This window comes from Sapajus apella, unplaced genomic scaffold (genome assembly GCF_009761245.1).
Source record: "Sapajus apella isolate SASKATOON/1434 unplaced genomic scaffold, GSC_monkey_1.0 scaffold5, whole genome shotgun sequence".
Lineage (NCBI taxonomy): Eukaryota > Metazoa > Chordata > Mammalia > Primates > Cebidae > Sapajus > Sapajus apella.
The window spans coordinates 48158255-48169836 of NW_022436945.1; the positions used below are offsets into that span (position 1 = coordinate 48158255).

General features: G+C 38.5%; 1 pseudogene; it reads left to right on the forward strand.

Annotated features, from left to right (window-relative positions):
- Positions 1-9848: 9848 nt before the first annotated feature.
- Positions 9849-10584, forward strand: LOC116546230 (annotated as a pseudogene).
- The last annotated feature ends 998 nt before the right edge of the window (positions 10585-11582 follow it).

An 11582-nucleotide genomic window follows, 5' to 3' on the forward strand; every position in this document is an offset into this window, starting at 1 on the left:
ATTGATTAACTTGTTCAAATCAACAGATATGTCTTCAGTAAATAAAAATGAACTGAAAATGATCAAGCATCTCTCATTAAAAAAAATTCCTAATTCTTAATTTTTTCTTGATGTTTTTCTATCACCCCGTTCATAATCAAACTTCTTGAAAGATTTTTATAAATTACCTATCTTTAATTCTTTTCACTCATTTTATACATGGCAACATTTTCTAATTCTTGCACTCTATTGGAACCATATTCGACAAGGACCCCAAATCGTTGTTCATCATGACATGCAGTGAAGCCTTTTCATACTCCATTCCCTCATACCTGATTCTTTTCCGGTGTTCTTGGCAAGTTTCTGTCTGTTAGCATAAAACACACTACAAACTTAAAAAAAAAAAAAAAAAGAAAGAAAGAAAAGAAAATTCCAGGCAGAGAATTGGAGAAACCAGAAAAATAAGGTCATATGCATACCTTCTAATGAACCTTCTAATGATGAAGACATTACACAAAGTTTCTATTTATATCTCCTTGGTCAGGAATGAGTCATATAGCTACACTTAGGTTCAAGGAAGGATGAGAAATAATCTTTTTGCGAAGTGGCAATGTGCTTATCTAAAGAATGGAATTCTGTCATTAAAAATAAGGATTAAATGTATATTGTATGGTTACTAGCAGTCTCTGCTGAAGGGGTTATGTTTGATACATTCAATTTCTCAATGAAGTATTAAGTAGATCATTAATATTTAACACAATGGAGATGAAATGGGGAGACAAGTCTAGGCGCGGTTGCTCACCCCTGTAATTCGAGCAATTTGGGAGGATGAGGCAGGCGGATCACTTGAGGCCAGGAGTTCAAGACAAGCATGGCCAACATGGTGAAAGCCGATATCTACCAAAAATACAAAAATTAGCCAGGTGTTGTTGTGCACGCCTGTAATCCCAGCTACTTGGGAGGTTGAGGCATAAGAATTGCTTGAAACTAGGAGGTGGACATTTCAATGAGCTGAGATTGCACCACTGCACTTGCATTCACTCCAGCCTGGGTAAGAGAGTGAGACTCTGTCAAAAGAAAGAGAGAGAGAGAGGAAGGAAGGAAGGGAGGGAGGGAGGGAGAGAGGGAGGAAGGAAGGAACAACAAAAGGAAAAGAAAAGGAAAGAAAAGTGAAGAAAGGGCATGGTAGATGATCTCAGAGTGCTGGAAAACAAATGCACTAGGGAGACATCTTAGGAGGAGTTCTAATATAGTTGTTGTGTGCTCATCTGAAGTCTTTGATTTTGACTTTAATGTGAAAATGTCCAGTTGTATGTTTTTCTTTTTCTTTTTCTTTTTCCTTCCTTTTTCATGTTCTCTATTACATAGAGAAGAATGGCATAGATATAATTCAATAAGAATTTTCTTTAAGTATACAATGGTGATGAAAAGGACAAAAGAGTTGAGTATTTGCAAATAAGTGATTATAATAAATATTTTAATTAAACTGGAAGGTGAAATAAAATGAGGAAAGAGTCAATTAAAAGTTGTAGCATGAGAGCTGGAGAAGGGTGGAATATTGTAATGTCTCAAGTCCACATTTCATATTTGATTCAATTTCTAATGAAATTAAAGTTTGGGAATGGGTGTGGAAGGTGGAGGTGAGAATTCAAGAACCAAAGAGATAAGGATCTGGCTACTTCATCCATGTTAATGTTGAAATAGCTGATAATGAAGTAGTGAGGAATTCTTTGCTCTGAGAGAAGTCTTCAACAAATGCTAAAGAGTAGTAGCTTAGTAGATGGCATTGAGGCATAAGAAAGGGTGTCACTCTACCACAAAGATATTTGTCAAGAAGAGCAACCCCAAGGCACATAATCGTCAGATTCACCAGGGTTGAAATGAAGGAGAAAATACTAAGGGCAGCCAGAGAGAAAGGTCGGGTTACCCATAAAGGGAAGCCCATCAGACTCACAGCAGATCTCTCAGCAGAAACCCTACAAGCCAGAAGAGAGTGGGGGCCAATATTCAACATCCTTAAAGAAAAGAACTTTCAACCCAGAATCTCCTATCCAGCCAAACTAAGCTTCATAAGTGAAGGAAAAATAAAATCCTTTGGGAACATGCAAGTACTCAGAGATTTCATCACCACCAGGCCAGCTCTTCAAGAGCTCCTGAAAGAGGCTCTACACATATAAAGGAACAAGTACCAGCTCAACTAAAGGGCAAAACACCCAGCTAGCACCAAAAAGGCAGTATCAAATTCACACATAACAATATTAACCCTAAATGTAAATGGACTAAATGCCCCAATCAAAAGACACAGACTGGCAAATTGGATAAAAAGACAAAACCCATTGGTATGCTGTATCCAGGAAACCCATCTCACATGCAAGGATACACAGAGGCTCAAAATAAAGGGATGGAAGAAAATTTACCAAGCAAATGGAGAGCAAAAAAAAGCAGGAGTTGCAATTCTCATCTCTGATAAATTAGACTTTAAAGCAACAAAGATCATAAGAGACAAAGAGGGACATTACATAATGGTAATAGGGTCAATGCAACAAGAAGAGTTAACGATCCTAAATATATACGCACCCAATACAGGAGCACCCAGATACATAGGCAAGTTCTTCATGACTTACAAAGAGACTTAGACTCCCACACAATAATAGTGGGAGACTTTAACACCCCATTGTCAACATTAGACAGATCAACCAGACAGAAAATTAACAAGGATATCCAGGACTTGATCTCAGACCTGGACCAAGCAAACCTAATAGACTTTTATAGAACTCTCCACCCAAATCCACAGAATATACATTCTTCTCAGCACCACTTCACACCTACTCTAAAATTGACCACATAATTGGGAGTAAATCACTCCTCAGCAAATGCAAAAGAACGGAAATCGTAACAAGCAGTCTCTCAGACCACAGTGCAACCAAGTTAGAACTCAGAATTCAAAAACTAACCCAGAAATGCACAGCTTCATGGAAACTGAACAACTTGCTCTTGAATGCTGACTGGATAAACAATGAAATGAAGACAGAAATAAAGATGTTCTTCGAAACCAACAAGAATGAAGACACAACATACCAGAATCTCTGGGACACATTTAAAGCAGTCTCTAGAGGAAAATATATAGCAATAAGTGCCCACATGAGAAGCAAGGAGAGATCAAAAATGGACACCCTATAGTCAAAACTGAAAGAGCTAGAGGAGCAAGATCAAAAAAACTCAAAGTCTAGCAGAAGACAAGAAATAGCTAAGATCAGAGCAGAACTGAAGGAGATAGAGACACAAAAAACCCTTCAAAAAATCAATAAATCCAGGAGCTGGTTTTTTGAAAAGGTCAACAAAATAGACAGACCACTAGCCAGATTAACAAAAAAGAAAAGAGAGAATAACCAAATTGATGCAATAAAAAACGATAAAGGGGATATCACCACAAATTCCACAGAAATTCAAACCATCATCAGAGATTATTACAAACAACTCTATGCATACAAACTAATAAACCTGGAAGAAATGGATAAATTCCTGGACACTTGCCACCTCCCAAGCCTAAACCAGGAAGAAGCCGAAACCCTGAACAGACACATAACAAGGTCTGAAGTTGAGGCAGCAATTAAGAGCTTACCACCCAAAAAAAGCCCAGGTCCAGATGGGTTCACAGCTGAATTCTACCAGACATACAAAGAGGAGCTGGTACCATTCCTTCTGAAACTATTCCAAACAATACAAAAAGAAGGAATTCTTACCAAATCATTTTATGACACCAACATCATCCTGATTCCAAAACCTGGCAGAGACTCAACAAGAAAAGAAAACTTCAGGCCAATATCCATGATGAACATAGATGCAAAAATCTTTAATAAAATACAAGCCGATTGCAACAGCACATCAAAAAGCTTATCCACCATGATCAAGTAGGCTTCATCCCAGAGATGCAAGGCTGGTTCAACATACGCAAGTCTATAAACGTTAATTCACCACATAAACAGAACCAAAGACAAAAACCACATGATTATCTCAATTGATGTAGAGAAGGCCTTTGACAAAATTCAATAGCCCTTTATGCTAAAAACCCTCAATAAGCTAGGTATTGATGGAACGTATCTCAAAATAATAAAAGCTATTTATGACAAACCAACAGCCAACATCACACTGAATGGGCAAAAACTGGAAGCATTCCCCTTGAAATGTGGCACCAGACAAGGTTGCCTTCTTTCACCACTGCTATTCAATATAGTATTAGAAGCTCTAGCCAGAGCAATCAGGCAAGAAAAAGAAATAATGGGCATTCAAATAGGAAAGGGGGAAGTCAAATTGTCTCTATTTGCAGGCGACATGATTGTATATCTAGAAGACCCCATCGTCTCAGCCCCAAACCTCCTGAAACAGATAAGCAAGTTCAGCAAAGCCTCAGGATACAAAATCAATGTGCAAAAATCACATGCATTCCTATACACCAATAACAGACTTAAAGAGAGCCAAATCAAGAACAAACTTCCACTCACAATTGCCACAAAGAGAATAAAATACCTAGGAATACAACTAACAAGGAATGTAAAGGACCTCTTCAAGGAGAACTACAAGCCACTGCTCAACGAAATAAGAGAGGACACAAACAGATGGAGAAACATTCCATGTTCATGGTTAGGAAGAATCAATATCGTGAAAATGGCCATACTGCCCAAAGTAATTTACAGATTCAATGCTATCCCCATCAAGCTACCAATGACCTTCTTTGCAGAACTGGAAAAAACCAGCTTAAACTTCATATGGAACCAAAAGAGAGCCCGCATAGCCAAGTCGATTCTAAGCAAAAAGAACAAAGCAGGGGGCATCACACTACCGGACTTCAAACTATACTACAGGGCTACAGTAATCAAAACAGCATGGTACTGGTACCAAAACAGATATATAGACCAATGGAACAGAACAGAGGTCTCGGAGGCAACACAACATATCTACAACCATCTGATCTTTGACAAACCAGACAAAAACAAGCAATGGGGAAAGGATTCCCTGTTCAATAAATGGCGCTGGTAAAGCTGGCTAGCCATGTGCAGAAAGCAGAAACTGGACCCCTTCCTGACACCTTACACTAAAATTAACTCCAGATGAATTAAAGACTTAAACATAAGACCTAACACCATAAAAACCCTAGAAGAAAATCTAGGCAAAACCATTCAGGACATAGGTGTAGGCAAGGACTTCATGACCAAAACACCAAAAGCATTGACAACAAAAGCCAAAATAGACAAATGGGACCTAATCAAACTCCACAGCTTCTGCACAGCAAAAGAAACAATCATTAGAGTGAATCGGCAACCAACAGAATGGGAAAAAATTTTTGCAGTTTACCCATCTGACAAAGGGCTGATATCCAGAATTTACAAAGAACTAAAATAGATTTACAAGAAAAAAACTAACAAGCCCATTCAAAATGGGCAAAGGATATGAACAGACACTTCTCAAAAGAAGACATACGTGAGGCCAACAAACATATGAAAAAATGCTCATCATCACTGGTCATCAGAGAAATGCAAATCAAAACAACATTGAGATACCATCTCACGCCAGTTAGAATGGCGATCATTAAAAAATCTGGAGACAACAGATGCTGGAGAGGATGTGGAGAAACAGGAACACTTTTACACTGTTGGTGGGAGTGTAAATTAGTTCAACCATTGTGGAAGACAGTGTGGCGATTCCTCAAGGACATAGAAATAGAAATTCCATTTGACCCAGCAATCCCATTACTGGGTATATATCCAAAGGATTACAAATCGTTCTACTATAAGGACACGTGCACACGAATGTTCATTGCAGCACTGTTTACAATAGTAAAGACCTGGAACCAACCCAAATGCCCATAGACGATAGACCGGATAGGGAAAATGTGGCACATATACACCATGGAATATTATGCAGCCATCAAAAACGATGAGTTTGGGTCCTTTGTAGGGACATGGATGAACCTGGAAACCATCTTTCTCAGCAAATTGACAGAAGAGCAGAAGATCAAACACCGCATGTTCTCACTCATAGGTGGGTGTTGAACAATGAGAACACATGGACACAGGGAGGGGAGCACTACATACTGGGGTCAGTTGGGGGGAAATAGGGGAGTGACAGTGGGGGGTGGGGAGCTGGGGAGAGATAGCAAGGGGAGAAATGCCAGATGTAGGTGATGGGGAGGAAGGCAGCAAATCACACTGCCAAGTGTGTACCTATGCAACAATTTTGCATGTTCTTCACATGTACCCCAAAACCTAAAATGCAATAAAATAAATAAATGGGGAAAAAAAAAAAAGAAAAAAAAAAAAAAAAAAAAAAAAAAAGGGTGTCACTCTAATAGATGGATACATAGGCTTTAGCATTAATTTTCTCAAAATTACAAGGGAGAATTAATGAATTAGATATGGCAGTGAGAAGAAAGGAGGACACCTATGACATCACATTGTCCTAAGGTTTATAGGCTGAGAGAGAATAAAGAGACTTTCTGTTCAAGCAATTCAGTAGAAGAATGTACACAACATTGTCCTGCCTTGCTAGGTTGGGAAAGTTTTCCTGAATAATATCCTGAAGTGTATTTTCCAGCTTGGATTCATTCTCTTCGTCACATTCAGGTATACCTATCAATATTCAACTCCAGGTAATACAGAGAACACCACAAAGATATTCCTCAAGAAGACCAACCTCAAGGCACATAATCGCCAGATTCACCAGGATTGAAATGAAAGAGAAAATACTGAGGGCAGCCAGAGAGAAAGGTCAGGTTACCCATAAAGGGAAGCCCATCAGACTCACAGCAGATCTCTCAGCAGAAACCCTACAAGCCAGAAGAGAGTGGGGGCCAAATTCAACATCCTTAAAGAAAAAAACTTTCAACACAGAATTTTACATCCAGCCAAACTAAGCTTCATAAGCGAAGGAAAAATAAAATCTTTTGTGAACAAGCAAACACTCAGAGATTTCATCACCACCGGGCCTGCTTTACAAGAGCTTCTGAAAGAACCACTACAAATAGAAAGGAACAACCAGTACCAGCCTTTCTAAAAAATACCAAAAAATAAAGAACATCAACATAATTAAGAACTTGCATCAACTAATGGGCAAAAGAGCCAGCTAACATTGAATGGCAGTATCAAACTCACATATATTATTATTAATTCTAAATTTAAATTGACTAAATCCCCCAATCCAAAGACACAGACAGGCAAAAAAAGCCAAGACCCATTGGTATGCTACATCCATATACATCTCACATGCAAGGATACACAAAGACTCAAAACAAAGGGATGGAGGAAAATTTACCAACCAAATCGAAAGCAAAAATAAATAAATAGAAAGCAGGAATTGTAATTTTTGCTGATAAAATAGACTTTAAAGCAATAAAGATCAAAAGAAGCAAAGAAGGATATTATATAATGATAAAAGGATCAATGTAACAAGAAGAGCTAAAGATCCTAAATATATACGCACCCAATACAGGAATACCCAGATATATAAGACTTATAAAGAGACTTAAACTCCCACACAATAATAGTGGGAGACTTCAACATCAATATTAGACAGATCAGTGAGACAGAAAGTTAACATCGATACCCAGGACTTGAACTCAGACCCAGAACAAGTAGACTTAATTAACATTTATAGAACTCTCCACTTTACATACACAAAATATACACTCTTATCAGTACCACATCACACCTATTTATAGGTTTAAATGAAATATTGGTTGGCTGCTTGTTAGTTATTTTCTTCCCTCATTTTTTTTTTCATGTCTCTATTATTAAACACAATTACAGACATACCCATTTTTAGACTGCATCCTAGCCTGGGCAATAAAGCAACACCACTGTTCTCTCTCCGTCTTCCTCTCCCTCTTTCTTCCTTGCCTTCATTCTTTTTTTTTTTCTTTTCTTTTCTTTTTTTTTATTCTTTCTCTTTCTTTCTTTCTCTCTTTCTAAAAAAAAAAAAAAAAGAAAAGAATGTACACTAAAGGAAGACAGACTTAATGGAACTCAGCCACTGATAAGAACATTCAGAGAAGAGGGGGAGGTTAGAGGGGAGTGTGCTGGTCACAAATTATAAGACTGACATACATGAGAGAGAGTTGAAGATGATTGTGTAGATGCAAATATGTAGAGTTATATGGGAAATGGTGATTATCAACATATATAGACACATGAGGTATCATGGCCTCAGATCTCAGTCTGAAAAGAGGCTGGGTCAAAACACCTGGGTCCTGGTGCTTTACAATGACTTATTGAAGAGCAGCTCTTCAAAGCTTCCATTTTTGATAAAAAGGAAGGTTTATTGTGATTGCATGTTTTGCTTTATTAGAATTCTTCATAGATTTCTTCTTACCAGATTATAAACTCAATGACATCAAGGACCCACTCAAGAATGCTAACGTGCTGTTCCCAGGAACTAGCATAGTCCCTGGCATGACATACTAGGGGACCTACTGAAAAATTTGCAGGCGCTAGAAGAATAATATGGGTTGAAAATACATAATCTGAAAATCCGATAGCCAAGATGCTCCCAAACCTGAAACATTTTGAGTACCAACGTTATGTCACAAAGTAGAAAATTCCACACCTGGCCTCTTGAGACAGGTTGCAGTGAAAACACAGGAGCACAATGCACAGTTTATTCAGCCTGCCCTTGTTAGTAGTTGATGTTAACAGCTGATATAGGTATTCTGATGATGCTACTGTGCGTCATCAGAATACCCCAAACGCATTCTTAGTTTAGTTTAGATTAGTTACCCCAAACACATTATTTTCTCACTGTATTAATGCTATGTCATATTTTTTACTTAAACACCTAAATGTGAATAAGAAAATGATTGCTTATTAAGTAGCTGGGACCACAGGTTCAGAGTCAAGAGTGATGGCAGGGCCGAACAACTACAGATTGTTCACATGGGTGACTTAGACAGTGACATTTTGTTTTCTGATAGTTTAATGTACATAAACTATGTTTAATGAACAAAATTATTAAAATATAGTATATAAAATTACCTTCAGGCTGTGTTTATAAGGTGTATGTTAAACTAAAGAATTTTGTGTTTACACTTGGGTCCTATTCCCAAGATATCTCATTACATATATATATAAATATTCCAAAATCCAAGAAACCCTGGAATACTTGTGGTCCCAAACATTTTGAATAAGAAATACTCAACCTTTTTTTCTTTTTTTTTTTTTTTTTTGTTTTTTTGAGATGGGGTCTCACTCTGTCACCCAGCCTGGAGTGCAGTGGCTGGACCACAGCTCACTGCAGCCTCCACCTCCCAGGCAAAAGCGACCCTCCCACCTCAGCCTCTGGAGTAGCATGCCACAGGTGCATGCCCCCATGCCTGGCTAACTTGCTTGTTTTTATTATGTATTTACTTGGTTTTGCTTTGTTGTCCAGGCTGGTCTTGAAGACCTGGGCTCAAGTGCTCCTCTGGAGCCTCAGCATCCCAAAACACTGAGATTACAAATGTGAACCACTGTCCAATACTCAACCTTTATAAGCAATGAAGTGACTGGATTTTTTCTTCTTTATTACATAAAGTCTCTGCATATTTAATTTAAATTAAAGAAGGCAGTTGAAATTTAAAAGGAAAAATATATTTTTCCCTTTTTCTTATAATGTGATACTTTATTGGTCTATCTTTTGCTTTTTAATTCTTTATAGACATGGCGGTATAAACAATATTTATTTGGAGATAAAAACGGTGGCAGGACTCTGATAAAAGGCAGTTGATAGAGGCAGAGTCTCACTGGGGAGTAGTTGGCAGCGGCCAGGCAGCCCAGCTTAGCAAAGGCTCTAGGCGCGCCCGGGCCTGCAGGCACCTGGCATGTACCCTCCCCGCCGTCAGGATGCCCAGGGGGAAGGTCAGCTCAGCCGAAGGGGCCGCCAAAGAAGAGCCCAGGAGGAGATCGGCGTGGTTTTCAGCTAAACCTGCTCCTGCAAAAGTGGAAGCGAGGCTGAAACAGGCAGCAGCGAAGGATTAATCTTCAGACAAAAAGGTGCAAGCAAAAGGGAAAAGGGGAGCAAAGGGAAAACCACCCAAAGCGGCTAGCCAAAAAACTAAAGAACATTTATCTGCAGAAAACGGGGAAACAAAAACTGAGTCCAGCCTCTGACAAAGCAGGAGAGAAAGAAGCCAAGTCTGATTAATACCATATACCATGTCTTTTCAGCTGTCCCTGTCTCCCTTCTTGAATATCCAGAGGAGTATTTTTATCAACTATTTTGTAAATGTAAATTTTTTAGTGACTCTAGAAACATTTTTAAGAAGGAGGGAATCCTACCTCATCTCGTTTTTTAAGTGTAAATGCTTGTTTTTAAGAGATGAAATCATTTGCTGGTTGTCTATTTTTGGTACAACCAGAAAATACTGTGGGATATTGAATTATGGGATGCTTTGACTGTCTTGGGTGTCCTTAAAATTCCGTAGATGGGGAGGTTAGTTTTTATATCCTATAATACAAAGCATATTAAATGGCAGTATGGAGTCAGTCCTGCATTTAATGTCTTGAACATTTTAAATTACTTCTATTCCCATGTTTTGTAGTAGAATTGTTTCCTAAAGAAAATCACTCCTTGATCATGGCTCTCCCTGTGAGAACTGTTTTAAAGAAAGAGGGAAGAAACACAAAATGCAGGTCGACAGTTAAAGACAGATTTATTTTAGAGAAAATAAACCTGATAGGGGCTTCTGATTTTAGTCAGGAGCACTTTCTCTTACAGACCAAGATTATATATTGATTTTAGGGTGAGGGGGTTTATAACAAGCTTGGAATGTTTCTGTGTGAGGGAGGAGCTTTAAGGAGGAGTTGGAATGTCTCTGGGTGGAGGGGAGGTCATCTTGGGGCTAACATCTTCCCTGCCAGAGGGGGGTTATCTCTGGGTTAGCATGTCTGTGGTTGGGGAGGAGTTTGGAGTGTTTCTGATTGGAGATGTTATTTGCAGTATATGATCGTGCTGACCTTAGCCATTAGGCTGATGCCCTTTGGATTTAGGTGGTTTCTGATTAAGGTGAACTTCAGAATGATGGGTTTGTCCAAGATGGCGATGCTCACAATTCCAAAAAAAAAAAAAAAAGTATGTTTTAATTCTAGTGTAGATATATATCTGAGTTTATAAATACACTTTGAAACTCATTTTTACAAGTGTGGATCAACATGTATGTAAACTCTAGTATTTTGCGTGAGTACTCTATGTCAGAAAAAGAGGGAGAAATTGAATATACACACCAACAATGGCCATACCATATATAAAAATAAAATTTTAATCTGCAAACTCTGTCACAACTGGTTCAGGAAGCCAAACCACAAAGTGTACAAAATGGCCATGACTTGATCAGCAAGTAACAGCTTTCCTAATTTTGCTTCTGGTTCCAATTTAGAATTAACCAGAGAAAACCAAGTAGGTACCTTCACTTCTAGTTAGCCTGCCTGCAGCTACCCAAGGCCAACAAGTCTCAATTTCACTTTGAAGATTTCCCACTCCCCTGCCGGACTTTGAATCTTTGCCAAAAGCAAGTGATGGTGGCTGAATCCTTTACTTTATGGCAAGTTCTAAATAAACAGTCTTAGTGTATTCTCATT